This window comes from Carettochelys insculpta, chromosome 3, assembly GCF_033958435.1.
Source record: "Carettochelys insculpta isolate YL-2023 chromosome 3, ASM3395843v1, whole genome shotgun sequence".
NCBI classification, from domain to species: Eukaryota; Metazoa; Chordata; order Testudines; family Carettochelyidae; genus Carettochelys; species Carettochelys insculpta.
In genome coordinates, this window is record NC_134139.1 from 1,722,000 (window position 1) to 1,735,000 (window position 13,001).

The 13,001-nt window shown below is 61.9% G+C and overlaps 1 protein-coding gene across 4 annotated transcripts in view; it reads right to left on the reverse strand.

Moving 5' to 3' along the window:
• The window catches only part of ENTPD6 (ectonucleoside triphosphate diphosphohydrolase 6), an 84,257-nt gene that overhangs the window by 22,066 nt on the left and 49,190 nt on the right, over positions 1-13,001 (reverse strand). For 3 of the 4 annotated variants that reach the window (XR_012644879.1, XR_012644880.1, XR_012644878.1), the window contains 2 exons: positions 9,516-9,632; positions 1,488-1,632 (listed from right to left, as the gene is read on the reverse strand). The gene's annotated coding sequence lies outside the window, so the exon portion shown is untranslated. Of the gene's footprint in view, positions 1-1,487; positions 1,633-9,515; positions 9,633-10,628; positions 11,285-13,001 lie in introns of those variants that run through there. The other variant, XR_012644881.1, reaches the window with a different exon arrangement.

Sequence of the window (13,001 nt, forward strand, 5' to 3'; positions counted from 1 at the left end):
GTGCAACAGCTGGGCCACACAGCCAGGTCAGCTCTGAGCGTGGAGTTGGCCCCCCCACCCCCCGGCCACGCAGCCAGGTCAGCTCTGAGTGTGGAGCCGCCCCCGTTGGCCCATGCCATGCAGCCAGCTCAGCTCTGAGCATGGAACTGCCCCCCCCCCCACCCCCTCAGCCTATGCCATGCAGCTTGGCCATGCAGCCAGGTCAGCTCTGAGTGTGGCGCCACCCCCCTCGGCCTGGGCCACACAGCTCAGCCACGCAGCCAGGTCAGCTCTGAGTGTGGAGCCGCCCCCGTTGGCCTATGCCATGCAGCCAGCTCAGCTCTGAGCATGGAACTGCCCCCCCCCCCCCCACACACCCTCAGCCTATGCCATGCAGCTTGGCCATGCAGCCAGGTCAGCTCTGAGCGTGGCGCCACCCCCCCCCCTCGGCCTGGGCCACACAGCTCGGCCACGCAGCCAGGTCAGAGTGTGGAGCGGCCCCTGTTGGCCTATGCCATGCAGCCAGCTCAGCTCTGAGCATGGAACTGCCCCCCCACCCCCTCAGCCTATGCCATGCAGCTTGGCCATGCAGCCAGGTCAGCTCTGAGTGTGGCGCCACCCCCCTCGGCCTGGGCCACACAGCTCAGCCGTGCAGCCAGGTCAGCTCTGAGTGTGGAGTTCCCGACCCCCCACCCCCCCCGGCCACGCAGCCAGGTCAGAGTGTGGAGCCGCCCCCGTTGGCCTATGCCATGCAGCCAGCTCAGCTCTGAGCATGGAACTGCCCCCCCACCCTCTCAGCCTATGCCATGCAGCTTGGCCATGCAGCCAGGTCAGCTCTGAGTGTGGCGCCACCCCCCTCGGCCTGGGCCACACAGCTCAGCCATGCAGCCAGGTCAGCTCTGAGCGTGGAGTCCCCGTCACCCCCAGCCATGCAGCCAGGTCAGCTCTGGGCGTGGACCTGCCCCCCTCGGCCTACACCACACAGCTTGGCCACGCAGCAAGATCAGCTCTGACCACTGAACCAACATTGCTCAGCCAGCTTAGCTCTCTGCCAGGGGGGCGGGAGACAGCTCTCCTGGAAGAAATGGATCTTCATGTGGCAGAGCTCATTTTGCTCAGGGAGGTGCCAGCAGACCTCCTGGCTCCACAGGTCTCCACCAGAGGGTCTCCCAGCACAGCTAGACCAGCCAACGTGCCGCAGTGCAGACAAACCCACAGGGCAGCTCTAGACGTAATTCAGTGTCAATGGCCATCACCATCCATCATGCACAAAGCCTGTGGGAGGGACGGACACTCCGGAACAGACCCAGCAGAGCTGGCCGATGCACGTCCAAAAGTGCAAGTGGAATTCTCCCTAGTTTAGAAGCCGCCCTGGGGGCTGGATTTTGATGCCTGCCCCCTTGGGACGGTGGTGCTTAGTGCCTCCTTGCAGCACTGGGATGGGGTGGTTTAGGTGGTATTGGCAGAGCTGGGCTGTAATACCTGCCCCAGCTCTGCCAGGGGCTCACCTTGTCCAGGAAGGTATCGAAGCACGGCCTGATGCGGGTCTCAGGAGCCGAAGTTGGAAGACTTGAACCAGCAAACTATGTCCTGCAGGGTGGCAGCTACCACGAAGTATTCCTGCTTCAGATGCAGCTCCTTCCCTTCGAAGCACTAGACGCAAAAGCCCAGGGGTCAGCCTGGCTCTCGCTATCGTGCTCCTGCGGCGCACCCCACTGCACTTACCCATAAGGCAGGGGTCCTGGGATGGCGAGGTACCCCTGGAGTCCTGTGCTACTGCCCTGCTCCCTGCAAACACCCCCTTGGCGTACAGTGCTTGCTAAGCAGTAGCCAGTGGGGCTCATGGGGCTGCTCGGACTGCCACCCAGTGAGCCAGGACACTGGGAAGAGTTGCAGGAGGCAAGAAGGACAATTTCCAAAGATTTTCATTTCTTAAGCCTAGGCCCCCAACGCCACCATTCCTGCCAAGGGGCACAGGCAGCCGGCGCACAGGAAAGGGGGTCACTCACGTTGTCATTTGCGTACAGGACTCGGGAGATGTTTCTGTCCAACATAGCCTCGATATAATCACCCACACTCACTGGCAGGAGAGCAACGCAGCTGTTAGGACAACCCATTTCCCCCCATCCTGGCATCTGCCAGGTTGGGTATTCATTGTGCAACCAATAGCCTGGCGGGTGGCAGGGAGGAGCCAACAGCTGCCCGCCCAGCTGAGCTCAGAGCCCCCCCCCCCCACCCCGGCGCTCGGTGCTGCAGCCACTCAGTGCCAGCCCTGGTCCAAGCAGCTATGGACTCAGTCCACCAGCCGGAAGGAGGGAGATTAGACCCGAGGGACGACATCACTTAACAGAGATCACAGAGGGTGCCTGGGGCAGAGCCGGACCTCACAGACTCAGGAAACGTAGGGCTGGAAGGGACCTCGAGAGCACACCGAGTCCAGTCCCCAACGACTGTGGCAGAGCCAGGTGAGCCCTCACACCTTCAGGGATGGGGATTGCACGGCCCATGAAGCCTGTGCTGGAGCTTCGCAGCCCTGAGCAGCAGCAAGGGCTTCCGGGGCGAACGCTCCCTCGCTGCCAACGAAGCTGCTGCTTCTTGTTCTCCCATCAGGGCACGTGGAGAACCACCAATGGCTGCCCGCCTTAGGGCAGTGCTTCGCAGATATACCCCGTCCCCATGGCCTCGCCCTTCAGCCTCCTCTCCAGCCGCAGCATGCCTGGGTCGCATCCTCCCACCTCGGTCAGCTTTGCTGACCCTGGGAGCGAGCGTCTGTGGCTCTCTGCCAGCTGCGCTCCCTGGGGGCAGTGCCCAGACGCGGGCATGGGGCTGCAGTTGTGGCTTCATGGCACCTCGAGGAACAGGACAACATCCGTCTTGTGTATGGTGCAGTACAAACATCCCAGGCTGACCACAGTGCTGCCTTCACTGCTCATGCCCAGCCCAGCTGCCATCTGCTACTTGCCCAGCCCAGCTGCCCTCTGCGATCCACCCGGCCCTGCAGCCATCCGCCCAGCCCATCTGCCCTCTGCGATCCATCCAGCACAGCTGCGATCCACCCGGCCCGGCAGCCCTCTGCCCGGCCCGGCTGCCCGCTGCGATCCATCCAGCACAGCTGCGATCCACCCGGCCCGGCAGCCCTCTGCCCAGCCCATCTGCCCTCTGCGATCCATCCAGCACCGCTGCGATCCACCCGGCCCTGCAGTCCTCTGCCCGGCCCGGCTGCCCGCTGCGATCCATCCAGCACAGCTGCGATCCACCCGGCCCGGCTGCCCTCTGCCCAGCCCGGCTGCCCGCTCCGATCCATCCAGCACCGCTGCGATCCACCCGGCCCGGCAGCCCTCTGCCCAGCCCATCTGCCCGCTGCGATCCATCCAGCACAGCTGCGATCCACCCGGCCCGGCAGCCCTCTGCCCAGCCCGGCTGCCCTCTGCGATCCATCCAGCACCGCTGCGATCCACCCGGCCCGGCAGCCCTCTGCTCAGCCCGGCTGCCCTCTGCGATCCATCCAGCACAGCTGCGATCCACCCGGCCCTGCAGCCCTCTGCCCAGCCCGGCTGCCCGCTCCGATCCATCCAGCACAGCTGCGATCCACCCGGCCCAGCAGCCCTCTGCCCAGCCCGGCTGCCCGCTGCGATCCATCCAGCACAGCTGCGATCCACCCGGCCCGGCAGCCATCTGCCCAGCCCATCTGCCCTCTGCGATCCATCCAGCACAGCTGCGATCCACCCGGCCCGGCAGCCCTCTGCCCAGCCCAGCTGCCCTCTGCGATCCATCCAGCACAGCTGCGATCAACCCGGCCCTGCAGCCCTCTGCCCAGCCCGGCTGCCCTCTGCGATCCATCCAGCACAGCTGCGATCCACCCGGCCCGGCAGCCCTCTGCCCAGCCCGGCTGCCCGCTCCGATCCACCCAGCACAGCTGCGATCCACCCGGCCCGGCAGCCCTCTGCCCAGCCCGGCTGCCCTCTGCGATCCATCCAGCACCGCTGCGATCCACCCGGCCCGGCAGCCATCTGCCCAGCCCATCTGCCCTCTGCGATCCATCCAGCACAGCTGCGATCCACCCGGCCCTGCAGCCCTCTGCCCAGCCCGGCTGCCCGCTGCGATCCATCCAGCACAGCTGCGATCCACCCGGCCCAGCAGCCCTCTGCCCAGCCCGGCTGCCCGCTGCGATCCATCCAGCACAGCTGCGATCCACCCGGCCCGGCAGCCATCTGCCCAGCCCATCTGCCCTCTGCGATCCATCCAGCACAGCTGCGATCCACCCGGCCCGGCAGCCCTCTGCTCAGCCCGGCTGCCCTCTGCGATCCATCCAGCACAGCTGCGATCCACCCGGCCCGGCAGCCCTCTGCCCAGCCCAGCTGCCCGCTGCGATCCACCCAGCACAGCTGCGATCCACCCAGCCCGGCAGCCCTCTGCTCAGCCCGGCTGCCCGCTCCGATCCATCCAGCACAGCTGTGAGCCACCCAGCCCGGCAGCCCTCTGCCCAGCCCAGCTGCCCGCTCCGATCCACCCAGCACAGCTGCGATCCACCCGGCCCGGCAGCCCTCTGCCCAGCCCCGCTGCGATCCATCCAGCACCGCTGCGATCCACCCGGCCCGGCAGCCCTCTGCTCAGCCCGGCTGCCCTCTGCGATCCATCCAGCACCGCTGCGATCCACCCGGCCCGGCAGCCCTCTGCCCAGCCCGGCTGCCCGCTCCGATCCATCCAGCACAGCTGCGATCCACCCGGCCCAGCAGCCCTCTGCTCAGCCCGGCTGCCCGCTCCGATCCATCCAGCACAGCTGCGATCCACCCGGCCCGGCAGCCCTCTGCCCAGCCCGGCTGCCCGCTGCGATCCATCCAGCACAGCTGCGATCCACCCGGCCCGGCAGCCCTCTGCCCAGCCCGGCTGCCCGCTGCGATCCATCCAGCACAGCTGCGATCCACCCGGCCCGGCAGCCCTCTGCCCAGCCCGGCTGCCCGCTGCGATCCATCCAGCACCGCTGCGATCCACCCGGCCCGGCAGCCCTCTGCCCAGCCCAGCTGCCCGCTGCGATCCACCCAGCCCGGCAGCCCTCTGCTCAGCCCGGCTGCCCGCTCCGATCCATCCAGCACAGCTGTGAGCCACCCAGCCCGGCAGCCCTCTGCCCAGCCCAGCTGCCCGCTGCGATCCACCCAGCCCGGCAGCCCTCTGCCCAGCCCAGCTGCCCGCTCCGATCCACCCAGCACAGCTGCGATCCACCCGGCCCGGCAGCCCTCTGCCCAGCCCCGCTGCGATCCATCCAGCACCGCTGCGATCCACCCGGCCCGGCAGCCCTCTGCTCAGCCCGGCTGCCCTCTGCGATCCATCCAGCACAGCTGCGATCCACCCGGCCCGGCAGCCCTCTGCCCAGCCCGGCTGCCCGCTCCGATCCATCCAGCACAGCTGCGATCCACCCGGCCCGGCAGCCCTCTGCTCAGCCCGGCTGCCCGCTGCGATCCATCCAGCACAGCTGCGATCCACCCAGCCCGGCAGCCCTCTGCTCAGCCCGGCTGCCCGCTCCGATCCACCCGGCCCTGCAGCCCTCTGCCCAGCCCGGCTGCCCGCTGCGATCCATCCAGCACCGCTGCGATCCACCCGGCCCTGCAGCCCTCTGCCCAGCCCGGCTGCCCGCTGCGATCCATCCAGCACCGCTGCGATCCACCCGGCCCTGCAGCCCTCTGCTCAGCCCATCTGCCCTCTGCGATCCATCCAGCACAGCTGCGATCCACCCGGCCCGGCAGCCCTCTGCCCAGCCCGGCTGCCCGCTCCGATCCATCCAGCACAGCTGCGATCCACCCGGCCCGGCAGCCCTCTGCCCAGCCCATCTGCCCGCTGCGATCCATCCAGCACAGCTGCGATCCACCCAGCCCGGCAGCCCTCTGCTCAGCCCGGCTGCCCGCTCCGATCCACCCGGCCCTGCAGCCCTCTGCCCAGCCCGGCTGCCCGCTCCGATCCATCCAGCACCGCTGCGATCCACCCGGCCCTGCAGCCCTCTGCCCAGCCCATCTGCCCTCTGCGATCCATCCAGCACAGCTGCGATCCACCCGGCCCTGCAGCCCTCTGCCCAGCCCATCTGCCCTCTGCGATCCATCCAGCACAGCTGCGATCCACCCGGCCCGGCAGCCCTCTGCTCAGCCCGGCTGCCCTCTGCGATCCATCCAGCACAGCTGCGATCCACCCGGCCCGGCAGCCCTCTGCCCAGCCCAGCTGCCCGCTGCGATCCATCCAGCACAGCTGCGATCCACCCGTCCCGGCAGCCCTCTGCCCAGCCCATCTGCCCTCTGCGATCCATCCAGCACCGCTGCGATCCACCCGGCCCGGCAGCCATCCGCCCAGCCCGGCTGCCCTCTGCGATCCATCCAGCACAGCTGCGATCCACCCAGCCCGGCAGCCCTCTGCCCAGCCCGGCTGCCCTCTGCGATCCATCCAGCACAGCTGCGATCCACCCAGCCCGGCAGCCCTCTGCCCAGCCCAGCTGCCCGCTCCGATCCATCCAGCACAGCTGCGATCCACCCAGCCCGGCAGCCCTCTGCCCAGCCCAGCTGCCCGCTGCGATCCATCCAGCACAGCTGCGATCCACCCGGCCCTGCAGCCCTCTGCTCAGCCCGGCTGCCCGCTGCGATCCATCCAGCACAGCTGTGAGCCACCGAGCCCGGCAGCCCTCTGCCCAGCCCGGCTGCCCGCTGCGATCCATCCAGCACAGCTGCGATCCACCCGGCCCGGCAGCCCTCTGCCCAGCCCGGCTGCCCGCTCCGATCCACCCAGCACAGCTGCGATCCACCCGGCCCGGCAGCCCTCTGCCCAGCCCAGCTGCCCTCTGCCCAGCCCATCTGCCCTCTGCGATCCATCCAGCACAGCTGCGATCCACCCGGCCCGGCAGCCCTCTGCCCAGCCCGGCTGCCCTCTGCCCAGCCCGGCTGCCCGCTCCGATCCACCCAGCACAGCTGCGATCCACCCGGCCCGGCAGCCCTCTGCCCAGCCCGGCTGCCCTCTGCCCAGCCCGGCTGCCCGCTCCGATCCACCCAGCACAGCTGCGATCCACCCGGCCCGGCAGCCCTCTGCCCGGCCCGGCAGCCCTCTGCCCAGCCCGGCTGCCCGCTCCGATCCATCCAGCACAGCTGCGATCCACCCGGCCCGGCAGCCCTCTGCCCAGCCCGGCTGCCCGCTCCGATCCATCCAGCACCGCTGCGATCCACCCGGCCCGGCAGCCCTCTGCCCAGCCCATCTGCCCTCTGCGATCCATCCAGCACAGCTGCGATCCACCCGGCCCGGCAGCCCTCTGCTCAGCCCGGCTGCCCTCTGCGATCCATCCAGCACAGCTGCGATCCACCCAGCCCGGCAGCCCTCTGCCCAGCCCATCTGCCCTCTGCGATCCATCCAGCACAGCTGCGATCCACCCGGCCCGGCAGCCATCCGCCCAGCCCATCTGCCCTCTGCGATCCATCCAGCACAGCTGTGAGCCACCGAGCCCGGCAGCCATCCGCCCAGCCCCGGCCCAGCAGCCCTCCCCGATCCACCCAGACCCGGCCCGGCTGCCCTCCGTGATCTGCCCAGCCCTGGCAGCCCTCTGCCCAGCCCGGCTGCCCGCCACGATCTGCCCAGACCTGGCTGCCCTCTGTGATCCGCCCAGACCCAGCAGCCCTCCCCCATCCGCCCAGCTGTTTGTCTGTTGTGCAGCCCCAGTTCACCCCGTTCTCTGGCTGAGCCACTGAGTTGCCCTTCCTTACTGAAGTACTTTGCACTTGATTCCACTGTACCCAGAGCCCCTGAAACAAATTCCTGTCTTTCCCCTCCTGCCCACTGGTGAGCACTGCTCCACGGGCCCTGGATCTCCAGGGACACTGATTCACACTGAACCTCTGGGCCCCGAGCCCTCAGTCCGCAGTGTGCAGCGACACACTCACAGGGCCACACACCGCTTCCAGCCTCTCCCATGCTTGCCCCTGATTTTTGTGGCACTTGCACACACCCCAACCCAGGGGCCAGGAAGCCGGAAGGTCACTGAGCGGAGAACTCGCTGTCCCAATGCTGCACAGCTGACCGCTCCAGGATGGCTCTGCAAGCTCCCTTCAACCAGGCCTGCAAAGGAGCAGCACTAGGGCGTAGGACACGACCATGCGCAGCGGAAAGCTTGCACAGGCTCCCAGCAGCGGCATGCCTGTGCAATCCGCCCTCCCCAGGCCCTGGCCCCCCACGCTAGCCTCCAGAGCCAAGCCAGTGCCCAGTCCATTCTATACAGCGCAGCTACATCTCCTGGGGCGCCACCTGTGCCAAGGCATGCAAATTACTTCACGAGATATTCACAAAGCCTTTGCATAACCTCAGCGCTATCTGCTGACAGTCAGTCAATCCTGCCCTGAGCCCTGGTGGCGCAGTGCCAAGGCTGCGTCGGTGAGGGGTGCGCAGGTAGCGGGAGAGCGTCCTAGGGTGGGGTGGGAGAGGGGCAGGGGTTCTAGGAGCACCCTAGGCTTGGAGGGTGCATGCTGGGGTGTCACGTGGGACGACTGACGTAAAACCACACCCAGCCCTTCCCCAACCACGTGGGGCAACTCATGTAACACCACACCCAGCCCTTCCCTAACTACACGGGACGACTCACGTAAAACCACACCCAGCCCTTCCCTAACCATGCGGGACGACTGATGTGAAAGCACACCCAGCCCTTCCCCAACCACCTGGGACGACTGATGTAAAACCACACGGGACAACTGATGTGAAACCTCACCCAGCCCTTCCCCAACCACGTGGGGCAACTCACATAACACCACACCCAGCCCTTCCCCAACCACCTGGGACGACTGATGTAAAACCACACCCAGCCCTTCCCTAACCACACGAGACAACTGATGTGAAACCTCACCCAGCCCTTCCCCAACCGCGTGGGGCAACTCACATAACACCACACCCAGCCCTTCCCCAACCACCTGGGACGACTGATGTAAAACCACACCCAGCCCTTCCCTAACCACACGAGACAACTGATGTGAAACCTCACCCAGCCCTTCCCCAACCGCGTGGGGCAACTCACATAACACCACACCCAGCCCTTCCCTAACCATGCAGGACGACTGATGTGAAACCTCACCCAACCATGTGGGACAACTCCCGTAACACCACACCCAGCCCTTCCCTAACCACGCAGGAAATTCATGTGAAACCCCACCCAGCCCTTCCCCAACCACGCGGGTCGACTGATGTAAAACCCCACCCAGCCCTTCCCCAACCACATGGGTCGACTGATGTAAAACCACACCCAGCCCTTCCCCAACCACGCGGGACGACTGATGTAAAACCACACCCAGCCCTTCCCTAACCACGTGGGACAACTCACGTACCACCACACCCAGCCCTTCCCCAACCACGCGGGAAATTCACGTAAAACCACACCCGTATGTTATGTGTTAGTTAAATCATGTGTCATTGTATATGGGGGTTCCACTCTGCCAAGAGCTGTGCACAGGGAACAGTGACCCTCCCTGCCTGCGCAGGTGTCCACAGTCAGCCCTGAGCAGAGGTTGCAGGGGGACAGCACTTACACTCCTGCAGGATGAAGTCATTGGGTGCTTTGACAGACCACAGCCTCACGGTATTCACAGTGTTGTTCTTGTACCCGGGCGCGGGGGCGGGGGGTCATAGGGCATGGCAAGGACGACCTGTCAAAGGAGACGACATATGTCACTTCCAGTTAGCTACAGAAGAGACAAGAAAACATAAACCTCATGAGGAAGAGAAGGGCCTGCAGAGAAATTCAAATTCCTGCTTTATTTAAAGACCACATGAACTAAAATTAATTGATCATTAGAATGGTCTCACTGTATCTTATGGAGACAAAAACAGTCCAGTGGCACTTTAAAGACTAGCAAAATGGTTTATTAGGTGATGAGCTTTCGTGGGACAGACCCACTTCTTCAGATCAGACCAAGGTCTGTCCCACGAAAGCTCATCACCTAATAAACCATTTTGATAGTCTTTAAAGTGCCACTGGACTGCTTTGTGTTTTGATAGTGTATAGACTAGCACGGCTTCCTCTCTGTTACTGTACCTTCTGGGTGTGTGTTTATAAAGGGTTAATAAGTGATGAGTAGACATATTACATTCTTTTGCCTGTGGTAATCACATCCAAGCAGCACGTGTTATGCATGGGAACAAGGTGGGTCAGTAAAAGGGGCTATCGAGAATTGTATGTAGGGCTCTGTCTCTGTCACAGATTCTGTGGCTTCACATGACCTCTGTGATTTCTGTGGCCTCCAGTGCAGCTGAACTTAGGACTACCCAGGCACCTGGATCGGGGGCCTGCCTTATGGATCACGAGACTGTAAAAATAACACATTTGCCTTAAGAACATAACATAAGAATGGCCCTACTGGGTCAGATGAAAGGTCCGTCTAGTCCAGTGTCCTGTTTGCCGACTGGCCAATGGCAGGTGCCCCAGAGGGAGTGAACAGAACAGGTCATCAATGAGTGATCCCTCTCCTGTCGTCCGTGTCTATCCTCTCAGAAACAGCGGCGAGGGACACCACCCTACTGATCCCGGCTACTAGCCATTGATGGACCTAACTACTACTACTACTTCTTACCCTTGCACTCCGCATGGAGCATAGGTCATCTACAAGTCTCCTCCACTTCACTCTGTCTTGGGACAAAACTTCTAGCTGGCTCCAGGCGTACCCCAGTTTTTGTCCTTCAGTCTCAGTAGATCATCTCCGCGTTGTCCAAGGTCGTCGTCTTTCATGTTTTCCTTGCAGGTTCCATGAGAGAGCTTGACAGACTATGCTGCATGGTGGTTTTCTGAGAGTGTGGCCCAGCCATCCCCACTTTCTTCTCTTGATTTCAGTGTTAACTGGTTCTTGTTCTGCTCTGTTCCAAAGCTCCTCATTTGTGACAAAGTCTTGCCATTTGATGTGAAGGACGGACCTCAGGCACCTGTTTATGAATGTCTATAGCTTGTGATTTGAGGACTTTTTAGTACGCCAGGTCTTGCATCTGTACAAGACCACACACTTCACATTTGTGTTGAAGATCCGCAGTTACTTGTGAACTCCATATGGGACAAAGAGTCTTGAAAACAGCTGTTGCTTTCCCTGTCTTGGCGTTGATAGCTTTGTCTGTTCCTCCATCTCTGCCCATAACACTCCCCAAGTAGGTGAACTGCTCCAAACCTTCGAGGCCATCCCCTCCCAATGTGATGGAGGTGACGTTGGACTGGTTGATTCTCATTGTCTTGGTCTTTCCCTTGCTAATGCTCAGTCCAGTCATTGAGGCAAGTTTTGTCTAGTGTTGTGACCTTTTCTTCCATGCTTTTATGCTGATGTGAAAGGAAGGTGACATCGTCAGCAAAATCCATGTAGTGTGATGGGGTTCAGGGGCCCCAAGCACTGCACCCTGTCCGCAGGCAGGAATGACTCTCACTCAGCAGGTGGAACAGGAAGTTTATTAGGCGACAGAGGCCCAGTTTCTTACAGAAGAGTCAATGCAGCAGTCAGAGACAGTCCTTCCAACCTGTCCTGGGGAGAGGAGCCCGAGGGGTGCCCCTCTGGGGTGTAGCTTCCCCCCTCACCAGGCTGGCTGCCTTCCAGCTCCCTCTCCCCTCCAGCTTCTAACTGCCGCCTCCGATTCAAACCCAGCTCGGCTCCTCCCTCCTCTTTGTTCAGGGCAGAGGAGGGAGGACCCTTGATTTCAGAAGAGCAGATTTTGACTCCCTAAGAGACTGGATGAGCAGGATCCCTTGGGAAACTAAGATGAAGGGGAAAAGAATTGAAGAGAACTGGCAGTATTTTAAAGCAGTCTTATTGAAGGCACAGGAACAAACAATCCTGTTGCGTAGTAAGAAATGCAAACATGGTCGGCAACCAGCTTGGCTTAACAGGGAAATCCTTAGTCAGCGTAAACTCAAAAAGGATAAATACAAGAAATGGAAACGTGGACAGTCGACTGAGGAGGAGTATAAGCATACGGCTGGAGCATGCTGGGCAGCAATCAGGAAAGCGAAAGCACAATTGGAACTGCAGCTGGCAAGGGATGTGGAGAGTAACAAGAAGGGTTTCTACAGGCATGTGAACAATAAACAGGTTATCAGAGAAGGGGTGGGGCCACTACTGGATGAGGGAGATAACCTAGTGACAGATGATGCAGGAACAGCTGAAGTACTCAATGCATTTTTTGCCTCAGTCTTGACGCACAAAGTCAACTTCCACATGACGGTCCTAGACAATGCAGTATGGGAAGGTGGAGGGCAGCCATCTGTGGGGAGTGAACAAGTTCTGAGCTATCTAGAAAAACTAGATGTGCACAAGTCCATGGGTCTGGATTTAATGCACCCCAGGGTACTGAGGGAATTGGCAGAGGTCACTGCTGAACCTTTGGCCATTATCCTTGAAGACTCTTGGAGATCGGGAGGAGATACTGGATGACTGGAAGAAGGCAAGCGTAGTGCCCATCTTTAAAAAAGGAGAAAAGGACAATCCAGGGAACTATAGACCTGTCAGCCTTACCTCAATCCCTGGGAAAATAATGGAGGGAATCCTCAAGGAATCCATTTTGAAGCACTTGGAAGAGGGGAAAGTGATCAAAAGTAGCCAACATGGATTCACCAGGGGCAAGTCCTGCCTGACCAATCTCATTAGCTTCTATGACGAAGTCACAAGCTCTGTGGACGTGGGGAAGTCAGTGGATGTGATATACCTTGACTTCAGCAAGGCTTTTGATATGGTCTCCCACAACATTCTTGTCCATAAATTAAGGAAATATGGATTGGAGCCTTGGACTATAAGATGGATAGAAAGCTGGCTTGATGGTCGGGCCCAACGGGTAGTGGTCAATGGCTCAGTATCTGGATGGCGGTCTGTTTCAAGCAGAGTGCCGCAAGGCTCGGTTCTGGGGCCGGTGTTGTTCAACATCTTTATTAATGACCTGGATGAAGGACTGGGTTGCACCCTCAGCAAGTTTGCGGATGACACAAAATTAGGGGGAGAGGTAGATACGTTGGAGGGTAGAGAGAGAATCCAGAGGGACCTGGATAAATT